The sequence below is a fragment of the Myotis brandtii genome, unplaced genomic scaffold (assembly GCF_000412655.1).
Source record: "Myotis brandtii unplaced genomic scaffold, ASM41265v1 scaffold285, whole genome shotgun sequence".
NCBI classification, from domain to species: domain Eukaryota; kingdom Metazoa; phylum Chordata; class Mammalia; order Chiroptera; family Vespertilionidae; genus Myotis; species Myotis brandtii.
Genome location: NW_005360891.1, coordinates 3,460,004 through 3,480,450, shown reverse-complemented (window position 1 = coordinate 3,480,450; position 20,447 = coordinate 3,460,004). Strand labels below are relative to the sequence as shown.

The following is a 20,447-nucleotide window of genomic DNA, read 5'->3' as shown; positions in this document are numbered from 1 at the left end:
AAATCATCAACATCTCAAGCAAGGTCTACATTAAGTTACCTGACTATCCTATCCTTAGGTCTAAAATGCTAGAATTTTTTTTTATATAATTATGAGGCTGAAATACTTTAAAAATCTTTCTAAATTATTAAGGAAACATAGATTCAAGTATTTCTGATTATCTAATGGTCCCTCAAAACCAAGTAAGCTTAGTATTGTTGGCTCTGTTTTAGAGATGAGGAAACTCAGGCACAGTTAATTTCAAATACCTGCTCAGGGCCACACAGCTAGATGTGGTGAATGAAGGAATAATACCAAAGCTAAGAGTAGTTTAATTATCCTCCCATCCAGCTTGTCAAGGAGTTGACAGTTTCGATGAGAGGATAAGACTAACACATGAAAAAGTAGAGAATAATTAAACCCAGAATCATATGGTCAAGACTTTGGGTATAATATTCAGAGGACAGAGTATTTAACGGAGGTTATAGCAATTAGGATTTAGGCAGAATGTTAGACTTGAATTCGGTCTTGAGGATGATGTAGAACTTGTATGGGCAGAGTGGTTTACAACTCAGAGCAAACCAATGCAGTGGGTAAAAAGGAGAATGTAAGTTCAGAGTGTTTTCAATGCTGCACACATTTAACTTTCTTCTTCAAGTTCACTCGCCCATCAGCATACCCCATTTTTAACAATATGGACAAATAGACTTTCTTCACAAAAATCTATTCTTAGACTTTTAGAGCCGAAAGAAAATTTTAAAAATCTGTTCTGTAATTTGGGTACAGTGAAGGTTTGTAATTCATAGAAGGTTATTGAATCACCGTATTGCTTATCTGGAATTCAGTGTGCTTTCTTCACCACCACAATGCTCGGGCAGGTGGGAGTATGAGTAAGGGGGGCGCGGGAGGAGAGAAAGCCTACAGTACTAGGCATTCTCAAACTGTCTCCTTTCCAAGTACTAAGCAGACCCATTTCTGTTTAGCTTCCAGATTGCAGGGCTGTCAGATGGAAAGGGAAAACAAAGTACATGAAGTTTCTTTTAAGGTGCACATGTGGACTGGTGTTTCCTTTCTTGGCTGTTAGAAGGCGCCTTCATCACGGTACAAAGGAATTTTCTCGATACAGTGGGGATTTATTGGCCCAAGTTATAATATGCCACAGAGGCACTTTTTCTCTCTGCAGAGTTATGTCTGATGGGTGACAAAGCAAATACACAATAGGCTTCTGAGATATGATGTGCAGAACCAGAAAAGAAAGGAGTTGGAAGATTGAAAAGGATGGAGAAAAAAGGAACAGGGAATAGGTTTGCTTTTTCACCTCAATTTTGCTCTTATGGAAGTCATACTGTTAAAAAAAAACAAAACAAAAAACAGCCAGTCCATAGTTCACAGACATTAGCCTTTGGCTAGGAAACAAGAGCTGGTCTTGTAGGAGATAGGTAGGCCAGAAGGTGTAGAAGGAAAATGAGATTTAAAGAAATGCTTTAATCTAAGAGGATTCTGGGACAGTCATTCAATGGATGCTCTTAAAATCTACTTGGGAGGTCTTTAAAAAATAGGAGTGATACTTTTTCACAAGGTTCTGCTTTCAATGGATGTAGAGAGCTGGACTAGATGACTTCTACTCTTGTCTTGCAAATCTGTGATTATATTCAAGTCATTTAATTAAAGGAATTGGCTTTTGGATATTTAGAAGTATTTAACAGGGACATATTAGAAAGTCTATCTTGTCAAAATGAAATGACATATTTATTAATAAAGTTAAAAAGTTGGAGGACTAGGGCAAACATTTCAGAAAGAATTCCTGAAGCCATAGTTAATTGAGAAAGTCATATCTAAATAAATCTTGTTTCCTACAGTAGAGGGAGTGCCTGGAGATATACTCTACTTAAAAAGAAATAAGTCTGTCAAGGAGGGCTGTGTCTTTGTCTTGCTTGTGTGATTTGGGACATGTTTTCCCTAAATAAATGAGCAATGTGTGTTCAGGAAATTGGGATCTCCTGCCAGCGAGGCATTGCATGCTATTGCATTGTTTATGGAGAGTTTACATTCTTTGATTATCTTTTATAAATGCCCTGATTAAAGGGAAGAAATTTCAAGCAAATAGGAAGTTGTTATTCAAAGACTTGTTACTTTTCCTATGGAGGCCTCTTGGGCTCTGTTCAGTAAGTAGACACCTATGTACCAGTCATAATTCAAAACATTGGAAAGAAAATGGAAATAGATTGACATAGTCCTTGTCATTAATATTTATTGTCTGGACTCTCAGAAAATATAATGCCTAGTAATAATTTAATATAATTAGAAGAAAGTTTCCTTTGTATAAAGCTAGATTGTTGCTGGATTATTCTAATACTCAGAACTTTGAAATTGTAAAGAACTTGTGAAATGTTTCCTTTTGAGTCAAGAATCCATTTTGAAAATTACTGGTAGTTCTAGATAAATCAGATTTTCCAATTTATTCATAATGTGGTGGGAGAAAGTATATTTTCATAGATCTGAAACAGCAGCATTGGTAAGGGAGACTTGCAATAAGAAACCGATTTCAAATTTTGTTTCTTATTTATGAAATGGTTTTCTGTCATAACTCTGGAAAACAAGCACCATGAATTTTTCAAATTATCATTAGGCAGCTCTGGCATAATTTATGTTAAGAGGTTTTGGCCTGTTTATGTACCCTGGAATTTGCCAAAATTAGTAATGTGATATTCCATATTTAGCAAACCTATAGAGCAATAAATAAGGACATCTGACTATTGGGGAGTGCTGTTTTAAATTCTTTTTTGTGGCATTCATGAAATGCAGGGGTCTTCCAACTCAAATTCTGCAATATTAGGCAGCAAGTTGTACTCTGAACCAAACCAGATGGTGATCAACTCTATTCCTATTATCAACTCAATACGGCGATGGTTACCAGACCTTACTTGCAACTTTAACATTTGGAACAGATTAACAGCAGTTAGGCTGAAATGAGAAACCTCCATTTTACTAAAAGGTTCAGAACATATCATGCTGTAAAATCAGAAAGACTAGTAAGAAAAATTATGAGGGAAAGAGTTCACTGTCTACCTGGGTTTCTCCCTGCAGGACATGTTATTTCCCTTTCAGGAGTGCCTTTTTCAAAGGAATTTTAATGTGGAGCATTGTGAGGATTAGGGTCTATTAGCCTATCAGCCTCCAGAGGTGCCCCATTCCACAACCTGTTGTCGAATTTATCTCAGGGTAGCCCTGAACAATCTAGGCCTCGGGCACACAAGGGAGATTGTTTGCACTTTGGTAGGGGGGTCGCGGGGGCTTCCTTTGCAAGAAGGTCACACACATACACACACCATACAAATTCAGAGAGTCACTCAGCTACTGAAATTCATGAAACATTTGGGCTGCCCAGGTTTGGCCTATGGATTTAAATGTATTTGGCTAAATGATTTGCTTTGTCTGCTAATGCCATGCACTGTCTATTTCTCATAGCAATCTTTTCTTTGTGGCATCTATTGGTCAAATCCATTTCTAGGGCTTTATAGGACCAGGGCAAATCAATGTGTGCCCTTGAAGTCCAATTTGTATGCAGGTAAAACCAAGGTAAGGTGAACATTAATGCCAGCAAGTCTTAGAGTTACAGCTACCAGAAAAAAATGTAGAAATGGATATATGACTGAGTTCATACCCCATTACACAGTATCAAAAAATGAGGTATTGAGAGGTTAAATGAATTTTCTAAAGACACAGAGTTGGTGTTTGTAGTAGATGTGATGATGAAGGATGTGAGTGTTGCTAATAAATTAACATTCTTCTATGATCACGATTCATTGGCAGAGACAAAAAGGTAGGTTCTCCACTTTCTATGGTGGCAGCCCTGCTCTTGTTCTTCTGCTAAGCCCAACAGCTTGCCAGAGAAACCCTTCATAAAGAGGCCAACTGCCTTTGTGCATTTTTGTTTATTCTCTAGCCAAGATCTTGCTTCAGGGCTGATTGAAAACCCTTTTGCCTGTTTCTTGGTGTGATAGGAAATATAAATTCCTCTTTAGGAATGGGCTTTTGAGGCCTCTTATACTGTACAGATCAGGGAGGATGAAAACAATGCTTAGTTTGAGAAGGATAAGAATAGTGTCTGCTTGAACTGAATCGTGGGGTGCAGTTGTTAGGAGTGCAGGCAGTGGCATTCAGAGAGACCTGGAGGAGAGTGGCAAGAGGTGATAGAGAGAAAACCAGGGAGGGAACAATCCCTATAAATTGTAATTTACAGGGATTTTTTTTTTATCCTAAAAGTAGAAGGAACATTTTTAAATATTTTTTTACTGGAAATGGCATGATAGGATTTGCATTTGAAGTGATATAGATGCAGTCTAGAAGAAGTAGGATTACTAGAAGCCAAGAGTAGATATAAACCAGTTAGGAGGGTTATAGCAGTAGATCAGGTTAATGACAACTTTGACTAGCATTGTCCTTCAGGTCTTTGTTTTATTCATATCTATATCTACCTATACTATAGCTTCATTTTTTTTTTAGAATATCAATTATAGATACTTTGATTTTTTTAGCTTTACAATTCAAAAAAAGACAGGCGTTTCTCCTACTTGCCAGGGCCATCTGGAGCCTAGGTGTCTTGAGTAAGCTAGGCTTGGAAGGTGTGTGTCTGCAGCCTAGATTCTCTGGAGGGCAGACCAGGACTGGAAGGGGCTGTGGTCCCTGCAGGCCACCTCAGCCTTGCGCCTGGGAGGAGCGCAGGTCCACAGACTAGTGAGCCGTAGGTGGGGAGGCACTGCCAATGTTTCAACAGCTCTTTCTGCTCCTCACTCAGCTGGGTTGACCTTGGCCTAGGAACACCAGTCAATTACAGGACGCAGAGTTAAATGTGAATTTATACAAACGACGAGTAGTTTTTTAGTAAATGTATGTCCCCTGCAATATTTGGGATATTCTTATACTAAGCCACTGTTGTTTACCTGAAATTCAACTTTAACGGGACGTCCTGCATTCCATTTGCTAAATCTGGCAACCCGACCAACCCTGCAAGTCCCTGCCTCTCTCGAGCTTCGTTTTCCCCATCTGTGGCCTGGGAATATTTCTTGGGACTTGCCTCGGGGACCCCTCGGGCGCAGCAACCCCCACCCCGCAAGGGGTCGTCCCTCTGCTCCCAAGAGTCATGTGCAATCGCGCTGGTCTTGCTGAGGGAATATGAGCAAGCCCCTTCCTCCAAGAGCTCAGTTTCCTCATTTCAGCATTCGGGGACGTCAGGGGTAGAAACGATACTCTTTACAGCTTCCCTGAACCTCGATCTCCCAGGTCTTTGTTTTATTCATATCTATATCTACCTATACTATAGCTTCATATATTTTTAGAATATCAATTATAGATACTTTGATTTTTTTAGCTTTACAATTTATTGTGAACATTTTTTGCTGTTTACTATTCTTATATATTATACATTATTTTTTAATGGCCATATTATACCAATTACATGGAATATTGGGGTAATATTATAGTAGTTTATTGAATAATTCCCTATTGATGGATATTTGAGTTTTCAATTTTGCAGTGGACATTATTATGTCTGTACTTATAAAACATCTTTGCTCATGTCTGTGATTTTTTTCATCAGGATACCTTCTTAGAAATACAGTTTCTGGGACAAGAGAACTTAGAAGCCTTACATTTTGTAGAGTATTGACAAATTCTATGTGGCTGTAATTCAAAATCCTTTTGTGGTAGAGCTGATACCCCAGGAACTGCCTATGAGTTGTATGCAAGGTCTCCACTCTCATGTACTTCTCTCCCCACACTTGTTAGATGTGATGCTTCCTTATGGTGTAGAGTACCTTATAAATAATCATTGTGCCAGTACCTCTTTTGTTGCAGACACTAGAGTTAAATTTTGGAATTGGAAAGGACTTGTGAAATTTGAGTTAAGAACCCTTTTTAAAAATCATGAGTAGATCTAAATTTATTAGATTTTCCAATTTACTCAACATGTAAAAACATAGTCCCTGCCCTCAAGCATTAAAAATTTTAAAAAAACAAAACTTCACTTTCTTAGTGCATTTTTAGGTTCACAGAAAAATGCAAACATTTAATAATTACAATAAAAAGAAGAAAAGAAAAATTAGGGACATAAATAGATGTGTATTTTTTGAAGTGAAAGAAAATTAGTTTTCCTTTAAATCTTTTAGACGGTACTATTGTAATTGGTTAATGTTTGGAACTGCTTCCAAGAGGATCTGTCATTTTATAGAAGCCTCTATTTGCTTCTGAAACTTAAAGAAATCATCATAAAACTAAATGAAACTTGGTGACAATTTTTTTTTTTAAAAAGAGATGATATATCCTATTATTTCTTTCTCTTCTCTAGTCGATACTCATGAGAATTTGCCTAGTGGAGATGATCTTGAATATGCTGGTTGCGAGGGAGTTTTTTTCCCTCACAGCAGTGTTTATGTTTCTAATGAGATGAACATTATGGCCAACTTGGAAACATCTTATTTGTGTTTAATACAATTCCTCATTACAAGCCAAAAACTTACCTTTGAATTAAAGTAATACCCAACTCCCATTCATTGTTATTTTACTTCAAACACTATCTTGCTACATAGCAGATGCTCAGTAAATGCCTGGTTAATTCAGTAACCTGGAAAGCAGCTGTTAATAAATTGAAGACTCTTGTTATGGATCTGCCTTGCTCTGCAGATGAGCCAAATACTCCTGGTTAGTCCAGAAAAGTATGCTTGATTTAATTAAAGTGAGTGCAGTAGCTTAAAATCTTAATTGATAGTCTGGGTAGCAACTGCAACTATTAACACCTCAGTAACTTTCCACCACTTACTGTGTGCTTTAAGATAAATTCACTTCTACTGCACACTTATATTTTCTCAACTGTCCTGTGTTCTCAAATAGTAAAAAAATAAAAATAAAATGTTTGGCAGAGCCAGCCAGCAAAAAGACAGCCTAGCCAGACTCTAACCAAATCATCCAATAGGTACCTTGATTTTTGGGGACCTCAACAGGTCCCCATTTAATATGCCCCTTCCTCCATTATTCTACTTCTAGGATACTAAGACCACTCTGGTGTCTCATTTGCTAAGAACATTTTCTCTGTTAAATCCATGTGAACTAACACTTCAGAGGAAGAGTTTAAACTATGACTTTTTTTCAGGAGCAACTTCATTTTATTAGGGGATCTTTGAAAGGGGAAAAAACTTTATGACTCAAAGTAGCAATGTATAGTGGAGGAGACTTTAGGTGATGACTTATGGGTGCCATTGAGAAAGTTCTTTTTAAGGCGTATATTTGGAAAAGTGCCCCCCCCTCACCCCACAGTTTATCACACCAGGTAAGCTGATGCCAACTTGATTGAACCTACCTCTCCCCTCTCCTCTGAAATAAGAAGCTGGCTTCATTATATAATCTACCTTCTCCCCCTACTATTTTCTTGAAATCTACGATGATTCAAAAGCTAAATCCAATGGGTAATTTTTAGCTCCCCTCCAATTTGACTCGCCCTTGCTAATGACTTTCCCTTTGGAAACTGTCTTTGGTATCATCCTTTTGATTCCCTCTCCACCTCTTTCAGTATTTCCCCCCTCCCCCCCCCCACAACCCTAAATTATTCTCACCAGTTTTCTTTCTTTTCCCACACATACTTCTTTTGGGAGATAAGGTTGGCACTTCCCATATGGAAAGCCTTCTCTCTCTCTCTCTCTCTCTCTCTCTCTCTCTCTCTTTGTCATTGCGTTATTTCTTTCACTCTTTTGTCTTTAGCTATTATCTCAGCGCCTACCACTTCCTGCCAGGTCATTCTCTCTCTGGAGCTTCAGAAATCCTTCCAGATTTGCCATGTGTATCTTCTTAAGATGTAAATGAAACAAGCCCAACATCAAGTTCTTTGTATTTCCAACTTGCATCTTCTCTTGCATTTCCTATCACAGTTAGTGACATCACCATTTATTCAACAACCCTCTCCTCCTAAACCCACTATACAACTCATGTTTATTCTTGGACTCTCACTTGCACATCCAGTGGACTGCCAGGTTCTTTGGTTGGTCTTTCTAAATTAATTCAATAACTCCTCTCAATACTCAGTCCTTCTCCTTTATCTCCCCTATTTTATTGCAAAAGCCTAATTATAGACTAAATTTTTCTATTTCAACAGTAATGCTTTTGTCACACTGCTACCAGATATGATCATTTGCCTCTTCATTTAAAATTATGGTAGCTCCCTATGTTTACAAGACAAAGCAGGTAATTCATTCATTCATTCATTCATTCATTCAATATAAGGAGTTCCTACCAAGAGGCTAACACTGAAAAACTATTGGTGAACACAGGTTAACATTTTATATATTTTTTCTTTACTCAATAATCTAATTCCAATGTAATTCTATGGATTTATTTTTTCTTCCTAACACACACTACCCTCTGCCTACTTCTCCCACTGCTTCATTCTTTGAAAGGTATCTTGAACTCTGGCTAGTCACATATGTTATACATTCTGCTAAGATATCATGCTCTACCGTCTTGGTGAACCCCTGCTTGTTGGGAGATAATTCTCTGTGGATTACTTACATTTCTGCACTTTTGTGAGCAGAAGCACTCACTGCCAGTGTTCTGGATTATCTTTGCCAGGATATTTGTATGACAAGCATCCTTAGAAGACAGAGATAGTGTCTTCTGAGCACAGGGCAGGCATGTTTATTGACCATTATAAAAAAAAATTGGCCACCCTAAGCTCAGGTTTTCTCCTCTGCAATACAACCCACTATGCAGGCAAGTGTTACTTGCCCCTTTTTGGGTCATCCATGGGAATTGGGACTCAGGAAACTGGTATAGGAAAATGCTAAGGTTCTGGCTATGACTATGGCTCTGAGTTAAAGCCCTTTCGGTTTGATTCAGGAATCTCAAGTTTTCTGCCAGCATCCATGAAACTGTTGCATGAGAGTTTGCTCATAGGCTAAAATCTCAAAACTTTACAATTCTAAACACATTCATTCATCTTTTAAGATCCGGCTTAAATCTTTCCTCTTTGATACAAATACCACTGATTCTTGTAGGCATATTTATTCTTGTAAATCTGTGATCTTCCAGAGCATTTTTGTTGTTATTGTTGTTTTTAAATAGTAATGGACACATTATGTTGTGATTATGCCTTTCCAAGTCTATCTCCTTGCTAGATTAATAGCCTTTAGAATCAGATACCAAGTCCCAGTTACCTGGTAGCATTTATGGAATACACATTAAGATATTTGATAAACATTGATGAATCAATGAATGCAGTTCTTCTTTTCCTGAATTCCTCCTAGTCCACTTCTTCTTTATAATAGCTGAGGTATTGAGTGACCTATTTAAATTTTACTTTCAAAGCCTCCTCCTCCTACTCTCATTCTATAACTACTGGGAATGATCACTTCTTCTATGCCTTCTATCCCAGTCAGAAATTACCCCACCCTGGAAATATTTAATATTTAAATTGCTTCCCCATTTGTGATATAAAGCCAAAGTCCCAAGAGTACAGAAAATACATTGAACATCTATGGTTCCAACATTTTATATGAAAGTAGCTTTATCTTACTGTATATGTCCTTATACCCAAATGTAATCATTCTGTTTAAATGTTTGCAATTTTCTTTTTAACCCTTAAGATGTTATAAACCACAGCTTGACATTGATTGAATGAATGTGTTTTTTACTTTAATTTGTGATCTGGGGCATCACTCCATGATCAGGCTGTTTTAGCCAACACTGTCGATAACTACTATTCTTTGAGTATTCCACCATCCAAGCTTCTATTATTCAGGTCACATTGTCTGCTGCACCAGTTATTAACTAATTATCTTTTAGAATTAGTTGCAAAAAGAGTAAGAAAACCATATTTAGGAGAACGGTGGAGAGGGTAATAGAAACAAGTTTGAGCATTAGTCAAACCACCAAATCTCATTGGCTTGACTCAGTGAGTCCAGGTTGACTCTCCAGGTTGACTCTTCTTACAGTAACTTGAGAAAAAACTACTTAGATCTCGAGTCTCTGTTGTCTTCTCAACTGAGTAAGATGCCTCAACAGGAGAAGAGTGAGTGGAGAGTTCATAAATTCTTCAAATCCCGTTGGTCAAAGATAAATCATATGGCCCCATCAAATTGCAAAATCTGAGAATAGTGGTGAGCATTACTAATGACAACAGAACTAATTTTATTTAAATTTTGAGAGAAAGAGTTCAATCATGTGAAAGAATATCAAGTCTGAGAGGAAATGAATTTATTGGTACCGACTACAGAAGTTCTCTAATTTTTTTCCATTTATGACACCTTCAGTATCTCAGTATTTTTTGCATGGATTCCTAGGTCAAAATAAATAAATAACTATATTGTTAATTGAGTGGTTAGGTCCAAACAATTGAAAATCTATTTATAACAACTTAAAAAACATATTTAAGAAAAAACTATACCTAGTTGAAAGAAAAAAATTATTTTCGTTTTAACCACAGTTACTTACTAAAAAGATGTGTGGGCCTCTTGGGCACCACACACCTCTCAGACATTGTAATCAGATTGGCACCACTACCCTCATTTCCTGTTCTACATTGATTTTCACTCTTATTTCCTTTTTGTCTAGCAACCACCAAAACCCAGCTTCACAAAGATATACCATCACTGAGAGGAATGTAATATGATCTAATGTTGAAACTGTGAACCACTTTGAGCTGGTAGTTCACACAGTGGCTGACAGATTTTGAATATTTCTGCATTTTTCTGGAAAATTTGAAATAGCCCATAGCACCCTAAGTGTACTTCAGTGTCCTGGAGTGCCTCCGTGCAGTTTGGGAACCACAAACTAGGTACCATATATAGGTCCCTTACTTCTCATAATAGTTGGAAGGTAGGTGTTATCATTCCCAAGTTGGATGAGAATACTAAGATTTGAAAAGGACATGCATTCTTCCCCAAACCTCCTACTTAGTAATTAGCAGAGCAGAGGCTTGAACCCAAGCCTTCTGGCTCTAAACCCCATTGCATCATGCCATGTGTCATGAGATTTGCAGGATTAAGTTTTTCACAGCTTCCTCTCCCCATGACCTTTTGTGGGTTTCAAGCAGTATTGAAATGATTTTTTTTTTAACATGTGGAAGTGCTTGAAACTCATGGAAATGATTTTAAGTCATGTCTACATTTTTAGCTTTAAGGCACACCTGCTAGAAAATAAATTCTCTTGAGTCGAGATTAAAGAACCTTAAAATGGTTTTAAACTGGCCCCAAGGAAGATTGTTTAAGCTTTGAAATCAAGACAGTACATTTCTAATTAACTTGTAATTATTTTACTGCTAATTTTTAATGTGAAGTTTAGTATGGACCACATACAACTTTTTCTCCAGCTGTCAGGACAGTGCCTAAACTAAACCTTCTTCACCAGCTGTTGCCTAATTCACTATGGTCCATGTTGGAATTTTTCCAACTCTGCCTGCATGTAATTTCCAAGTCTCAACAGACCCGTGCAAAAATGAACCATAACTATAATCTTTCATGTTACTCATAGTTCTATTTAATTATCTGAAATACTACCTGATAAATAGTGCAATCAGAAGAATTCCAGTTTAACAGTAACTACTTCCACATCACTTTTCTGCTCTCATCTAATTTGAAGCAGGTTTTGGATTACTACCTCTAAATTATGTAAACTCCTAATCAATGACTAATTTAAGAATCTTCAAACTGTTGCCTTTTTTCTGCGTGTGGTTCCTAAGTGTCAATGAATTCAGGCCTAGTCAAATGAAATTTTTTTTCTCTAGATTTTTTTAGACCTTTATTTTCTATTGAGCTTGTTGAGGGGATGAAAGATGGGTGGTTAGACCAAAAAAGAGTAAATCCTTCCAACAGAATATTGTTTTCAAAGAAAATGTTTCTTAATGTAGAATTAAAAGTATATTGACATTAAATGCCTCTGAAATAGATTATAATTCAAAGAAATATCTGAAGTGGAAAACTGCTCTTTATTTTTTTAAAAACGCATCAACAAAGGGCAGTGGGATGACATTTCTTGAGCACCCTGTCAGTGCCAAGCATTTTGCATTTATTTTGTTTGAATCTAAAACCAACACTGGGAGGTCATTGTTCTTACCTTCATTTTGCAGATGAGGAAACTGACAACTGAGAGTCTGAGGAAATTTCCCAAGTTTACACATGAATAAATGTGAGACCTTGCATTCAAACTCAGGTGGGTCTGACATCAATGTGGCAGCTGTGGCTTTTGCAGACAGGGCTGTGCTGTCTTCAGATCAACACATGTGGGGATAGGCTCATGTCTTTTATGTTTTATAACAGTGATAGTACATAAAACATGATATTAATTTTCATCTAATACCGGGTGGGACAAAAGTAGGTTTACAATTGTGTGTGCCTCACCCTGTACTTATTGAGTGCCATCATGTGACTGCTGCTTTTCTAGAAGCTACTTAGAGCTAGTTATGAATGCTAACATTTATTAAGCTACAGGACATGTGCATTTTCTAAGAGTTCATGATTTATTTTTTAGCTCTTTTGTTATTTGATATTAGGGATCTTAAAGTATCCCAGTGAGTTGGTGATGATCTAGATTCTAGAATATTGAAAAAAATCTTGGACTGGATCCCAGGAGACCTGTGGATCCATGTTTGCCTTTTCTACTTGGTACCTTGGTGATCAAGAATTAATTTCCATGTCTGGCGCTCATTTTCTTCATAAGTACTAAAATTCTGTGATTTTTTTTACTAAGCACACTCATGTTCTATATGTAATTCCCAATGATCCATGTGAATACAGTGAAATGCTGGTGGTATACATAACTTAGAACTAAAAGAAATGCCTTTGGATGAAGCTTTGGGAGGTATAAATGAGGTATAGTGATTGAAGCCCTTAAAACACTATACCATTTGTATTAGTTTTCTTTTGCTATGTAAGAAATTACCACAAATGTTGTGGCTTAGAACAATACACATTTATTACCTCATGGTTTGCATAGGTTAGGGGTCTGAGCATGGTTTAGCGGGGTCTTCTGCTTAGAGTCTCACAAGGTTGCAATCAAAGTGTCAGTGGGCTGCACTCACTTCTGGGGCTTGGTCTTCTTCCAAGCTCTGGTCATTGGCAGCATTCATTTCCTTGAGCTTGTAAAATGGAGGCCCCTATTTTCTTGTTGGCTGTCAGCCAGGAGTAGGTGGCTCTCAGCTCCTAGAGGTTGCCCGCAATTTTTTGCTCTATGGCTTCCTCATAAGCCCTCTCAAAACCTGGAGCTCATTACTCAAGCCAACAAGAAAGGGTCCTCCCTCCAGTCTGCTAAGATAAAGTCATATATAATTGTACTGGGTTTAATAGTGTCCCCCAAATTCATGCCTATCTGGAACCTCACAATACGACCATATTTAGCAAAATGGTCATTGCCTATGTAACTAGTCAGGTTAAGATGAGGTCATACTGGAGTAGAGTAGGCCCTAATGGAATTACTTGTGTCCTTATAAGAAAATAGAGGCACCCAGGCACACAGAGGGAAGACAGGCATATGACAACAGAGCCTGAGATTGGAGTTAGGCTTCTACAAGCAAAGGGACACTAAGGATTTGTGGCAACCACCAGAAGCTAGAAGAGGCAAGGAAAGATTCCTCCCTTAGAGCCTTCAGAGAGGGCATAGACCTACAGACACCTTGCTTGCAGACTTCTAGCCTCCAGAACTGTGAGAGAATGAACCTCTGTTGTTTCAAGCCACCAAATTTGTGGGACTTTATTATGGCAGCCCTAGAAATCTAACACAACAACATAATGTAATCATGGGAATAACAATATCTCATTACCATTGCTATATAACATAACCATAACACATCCTATTACTTGTGCCGTTTTTGTTGGTTAGAAGCAAGTTACAGATGCCTCCCATGCTGAAGGGGCAAGGATTATGCAAGGCAATGACTTATTGAGATCATCTTAGAATGTATCTGCCATATCAATGCAAGGTTATATTATTTTATTTTGTGAAAGTGGGCCCTTCCATTATGTAGAAATTGAATTAAGCAGCCTTATCTAACTCTCTTTATCATTTGTAACTATTTCAAAATTATCTAAAAAGATATTTTATTAAAGAGCTTCAGTGTAACTGATTTTTTTTTAAACTGATGGCTTTTTTTCTTTAAAGTTTATTACCGCTGACATTTTCTGTGCTCTTATTTGCCTTTTAAAAATGGATATGTAGATATTTTGGCTACGAGTTGTTTTGAATTTAAAAGTCAGTCATTTGAAAGTATAAAAAGAAAAACAGAAATTTATTAGCTAAACTCTGTCCTTTTAAAGGACAATAGACATATGAAAAAATGCTCGACATCACTAATCATCAGAGAGATACAAATTAAGACCACACTGAGATTTCGCCTCACACCTGTCAGAATGGTTACCAACAATAAATCAACAAACAAGGGCTGGTGAGGATGTGGAGAAAAGGAAACCCTCATGTACTGTTGCGGGGAATGCGGTTTGGTATAGCCACTGTGGAAAATAGTATGGTGTTTCCTTAAAAAGTTAAAAATGAAACTACCTTTCACCTAGTGATTCCACTTTTGGGAATATATATGAAGAAACCCAAAACATGAATTCAAAAGAATATATGCACCCCTGTATTCATTGTAGTGTTACTTACAATAGCCAAGGACTGGAAACAGCCCATGTGGCCATCAGTAGGTGAATGGATAGAAAAGTTGTGGTACATTTACACAATGGAATACTACTCAGCTGTAAAAAAGGAGGAAATCTTACTCTTTGCAACAGCATGGTTGGACCTGGAGAATATTACACTAAGTGAAATAAGCCAGTCAGAGAAAGACAAATAACATATGATCTTACTTATATGTGGAATCTAATGAACAAAATAAATTGATGAACAAAATAGAAACAGAGGCAGGGACACATGGAACAGATGTATGTCATTCTGTTGAATGACAGCTGAATGAAAGAAGGTAAAGGAATTAACCAAAACCAAACAAATATATGCATATATACAAATATAACACATAGGCACAGGCAAAAGTGTGTTGATAGCCAGAGGGAAAGTGGGATGGGGTGATAGGTGTATGTGGGCAAAGAAGGGGAAAATGGGGATGGAGAGAGACTTTGCTTGGGGCAATTGGCACATGGTGCAGTGTGCAGATGATGTTTTATTGAGTTGTACACTTGAAACCTGTATGGTTTTGCAAACCAATATCACTTGAATAAATTCAATAAAAAATTAAATAAAAATATCATTAGCACTCTGAGATATTGGTCAATTGATCAGTATTCCACTGAGCAGCTGCCATATACTTAGCATTGTACAATATTATTACGTATACTTCAATATATATTTGCTACTTAAAATTATAAAATAATGTGGCCAAATGAAAACTCTAAGTCATTGTAAGAGTCATTGCTCTCAGATTACTCTACCTAGGATATACTAATACAAAATATTGGTCAATTCCATCATATTTATTAGATTTCACAAAGCTGGAATTCAGGGTTAGCAGGAACCAACCAAGCAAAGTGATGACTATTTATAAGCTACAGGTACTCTGTGGTTTCACATTGTTCTTGAATCCAAACTTCCACCAGTGCTATGAAAGGCAGGCAGATTTGTGAACTAATATTCCAAACACATCTCTCATATTTTCCTATGGATTTCTTTGTGGGCTGTGAGACAGACATGTGTTTTTCTTTGGGTACTGCCATAGAACTCCCTTATGGGATAGATTTCAACCCTTAGTTAACCTTCGGAAAAATAATTTCCTTATATGTGAACTTGGTGCATATTATGTTGCATAACAATTTTGGGTACATAGTTCCTGACCTTTGAAATATTCTCTGAGGTTCATACTTTTATTTCAGAGATAGTTTGTTTGAAAATCTATCAGTATTGTCAAAGATAGAAGCTAACATACACAGTGCTATCAAAATCAGGTCCCTAAACTATGCCTGATTCTATAAAGATCACAATCAAAATTCCCCCCTCTTGCCAAATTCCTATCTTTAACACTGCCTGAATAATCCTTTAGGGTATTGGTGTTTAATACTGCCAGAAAGAGGTATTAAATGCTATAATCCCAGAAATGTTATTTGGATAATATCAAACATGGAAAAATAAAGTACATTCTAGGTCTTTAATCTTAGAGTTGCCATGTAATATAATGAAGTGAAATTGCTTCATATAAAGAAGTTCATATGGTTGAGTTCCAGGCTCTGGATTTTAGCAAAATGAACTGAAGTGTTCTACAAGTCCCTGATGAAACTTAGATGATCAGAGGCAGCAGTTCTCCTTTGAGTTTTCTGTATTAGGTCTCTCAGTGAGAGAGGTCAGAATCTTATAGATAAAATCACAAGCTCTGGAGTGGATTGACCGAGTTCAATTTTGAGCTTTGGCACTCTTTAGCTATAAAATGGGATGGGATGGTACATCATAGGGAATTTATGGTGATTAAATAATGAATGTAAATTGCATAGCATGAAACCTAGCATGTAGGAAGTGCTTAATATTTATGCTAGCTAAAATGCATCAATAAAAATGAAATTTGAACTCAACACGCACTTCCAAGTGTCTATGAGGCAAACTTAGCTATGGAGAAATTTGCAAATTATCTTGGGATTTTCTTTGGACTAGAATATTTTGACACCACCCATCTTGGTAAGAAGGAACATTCCCTGACCACCTACTGCATGTCATGTCAAATGAAATGTTAGAATCTTTGCATAGATGAGCTCATCAAATTCTAAAAAAAAAAAAAAATACAAAGCTATGAGAGATTCTCATTTCAAAATAGGGAACTGAGCTCAAATAATATTAACAAGTTGCAGAGCTGTGATTTAAATTCACATCTGTTCACTCACTAATCCAAGCTCTTTCTGCTTCACCATGCTGCCTCTCAAACAACAAAGCCTCCTTCTCTTCCCAAAAGTGGCCTGAGGTGACCTCTGAAAATGGTTCGCTATTCACTTGACCCAGAAAACCCCACAAAATCATGCAAATCAAGAGGTTCAAATCTTTGTGTTCACTTTGAGAACACTTGTGACACTGCCCAGGTCATCAAGGGTATGCATATCCAAAAAGACAGCAAGTATTTGAAGGATGTCACTTTACAGAAGCAATGTGTCCTATTCTGTCGATACAATGGTGGAGTTGGTAGGTGTACCCAGGCCGAAGAGTGAGTCTGGACAAAGGGTCAGTGGCTCAAAAAAAAGTGCTGAATTTTTGCTCCACAAGCTTAAAAATGCAGAGAGTAGTGCTGAACTTAAGGGTTTAGATGTAGATTCTCTGGTCATTGAGCATATCCAGGTGAACAAAGCTCCCAAGATACAGCACAGAACTTACAGAGCTCACGGGTGGATTAACCCACACATGAGCTTTCCTTGCCACAGAGAGATGGTCTTACTGAAAAAGAGCAGACTGTTCTTAAATCAGAGAGGAGGTTGCACAGAAGAAAAATGAAGAAACTTATGACCTGAGAGTTAGTTCAGCCAGCATAAAATAAATGTGAATAAAAGTTTTTTAAAAAAGCAAGGCCTCCTGAAATTCACCCATGTTATATGATTTGTGTGCAATGAGAGAAAATAAATAAATAAACCTGGAAAGTGATGAAGATTTTTACTCTACAGAAAACTTGACATTTCCTGTGAAAAGGCATAAATGGTTTCAAATGGCAAACAAGCCTAGAAACTCTTTGGGAGATTTTAAAACATGATTGGAATACATAATCAGCACTGGCTAGTGTGGCTCAGTGGGTTGGAGCATCATCCTGTGCACCAAAGGTTACTGGTTTGATTCCAGGTCAGGGTACATACCTAGATTGTGGGTTCAATGATGGATGTTTCTCTCTCTCTCTCTCTCTCTCCCTCTCTCTCTCTCTCAAATCAATGAAACATATCCTCGGTGAAGATTAAAAAAAAAAATGAATACACAATCAGGCACATTCTCAGAATTGCATGTGTAGGTTTTTGCATTTTACTCCCACCCACACGTACATGCAGGCACAGTTGCCTGGAACAGTTTGTGTCTGTTGGCAATTTTAGACTCAGTTAGATAGGATGAGGGTGGCTGGGAATGGTAGGTGAGAAAAAACTACATTTGCATTTTGAAAAGATCATACTGGCTGCAGTGCGAAGAACAGATTAGTGAAAGGCCAGATGAATGCAGGATGATAAGTTAAAAGTCTACTGCAGTAGTCCAGGTGAAAGATAGTGATTCTTAGACTAGCCAGTGGATTTGTGTTCGAAGTTATGTCAGTGGGACTTTGTGACGGACTGGATCTGAATGTTGAAGTGAGGAAGGTTCTAATAGAGCTCATATTTTAGGGGAAAGATCAATACCGTGATTTTTGTATATGTTGAATTTGAATATGCTTAGTTAGGAAATGTTGAATTTGAAACTCCCAAATGGAGGTGTAGGGTAGGAAGTTGAAAATAAAGATATAAAGCTCAGAATAGTTTTGGACTAGAGTTAAAAATGTGGGAGTGATCATAGTGTATATAATAATTAAAGCTGTGGCTATGGATATGATTTTCTCAGAGAAACATAGCGGGTGAGACAAAAAGGTTGTCCACTACCCAGGCTTTTGAAAGTCCAACATGTGATGGTTTGGTGGTTTTGGGGTTAGCCTGCAAAGGAAATACAGGAGTGACCAGAGATAGAGGAAACAAACAAACAAACAAATGTCTGTAGCAAAAATTTTTTCAAAAGAAGAGGTAATTATCACAGATGGTATTAGATGAGGACAAATATGTCCATTGATTTTTTTAACATGGAATTATTTGTGACCTTCACAAGATCTCTTTTGGTGAAGCAATGAGGGTAGAAGCTGAATTGTAGAAGCTGCGAGGTAAGCAGGAGATCAGAAATTGGAATAGTGTAAAATAAAAATAAAAACTCTTGAGAAGTTTGGTTCGGTTTTAAGAACCTATGAGAAGCAGTTATGCTTTCCATTTTCTTTTTCCTGCCTATTTTGGAACAGGAAAGCATTACCATTTCTAGGGCAAATTATTTCATGAATGTGGTATGTGGAGACTATTCCTCGTTAATACAGAGGAATTTTTATTTTTAAAAAATTTTCTTTCTTTTTTTTTCATCACCATTGATCCTTCTTATATCTTTTCCCACCTCCACCCATGAGAGGAATTTTTTTTTTACTTAGGGAGGTGTTAGGGCGGGGAAGGAGTGTAGTTTTGGTGGTGGTGGGTACTCCAGTTGGGTAAGATGAACTCCAGTTTAGCTAAGTTCTTCCAGAAATTTTCTCTTTGATGAGCTGGAGTTCTTGACATTTCCAAGCTAATAATTAATTATTTTCCTTTGTATTTCTAATGGGATATCCACTTTCTTTGGGGGTAATGGAGACAACTGTCTAGTTTAAAGAATGTGGAGAAGGTAGAGGTAACAGGAGAAAGATCCCTATTACAAAGAAGAACAACATAAAACTTCTCTTTCTTAGCAAAGTGGGAATAAGTGATTGATTATCTTTAAGCTAAAGGCGAGCATAGTAGCATGTATAATTCCACTTGGTAGAAAACATTCTACAGGTCTGTTTTGTATATTATTCGACATCATCCTGTCTATAAGCTTTTTGAGACAAGGACCACAATTTTTTTATTACAGAATTTTATTTTGTAAATTGACATACGGTAATATTGGCTTTGTTTTGCTATGCAGTTCTATGAATTTTAACACATGTATTGATTCTGTAACTACCACTGCAATCAGGATACTGGACAACTATTATTTACAGTTGTTGGCAATTATGGCTAGAGCTGCTATAAATATTTTAAGTGCAATTTTTTGTGTGAACATAAATTTCCTTTCTTTAAATAGTCAGGAGTAGGATTGCTGGGTCATATTGTAAATGTGTATTTAATTTTATACAACATAGACAAACTGTTTTTCCAGAGCAGCATTTTGTATCTTGGTTTTAAAATCAAAATGAGTAGGGGCTGGGCAGAGGTGGGTAGAGGTAGGAGGGAAATGGGAGACATCTGTAATACTATCAATAATAAAAACAAAAAAACAAAATGAGATATTAGAATGGCTAATTTTTTAAATACTGAAAATTTCAAGCTATGGTGAGGATGTGGAAAAACTGAAACTCTTCTTCATTGCTAGGAGGAAGGCAAAATATTACTGCTGCATGAAAAAGATGGGGGTCATAGTCTTGGACAATGTAATCATGACAGTGACATTTCATCACTTTGCCAAATTCTGTTTGTTAGAATCAAGTTGCTAAGCCTAGTCCACAATCAAGGAGAGGGGATTACTTAAGAGCATGAATATTAAGGAGGAGGGATCATATTTGGAGTCATTTGAGAAGGTTACCTAAAACAGTAATTTAAATAACATGAGAAGAAAGAATAACATATTTACAGAGATTATTACATTTACATGAATATTTACCATTTCTTATTTCTCTTTATTCCTGGTGTTCCAACTTTCCTTCTGCTATAATTTCCAAAAAAAATTCCTTTTTA

The 20,447-nt window shown here is 37.0% G+C and overlaps 1 long non-coding RNA gene and 1 pseudogene across 1 annotated transcript in view; both read left to right on the top strand.

Annotated features, from left to right (window-relative positions):
• Nucleotides 1–20,447, top strand: part of LOC102246546 — a 301,492-nt gene that overhangs the window by 13,671 nt on the left and 267,374 nt on the right. Inside the window, exon 2 of the long non-coding RNA XR_001362641.1 lies at nt 12,089–12,171. This is a non-coding gene — a long non-coding RNA (uncharacterized LOC102246546). The remainder of the gene's footprint in view (nt 1–12,088; nt 12,172–20,447) is intronic.
• LOC106726579 lies at nt 16,770–17,453 on the top strand (annotated as a pseudogene).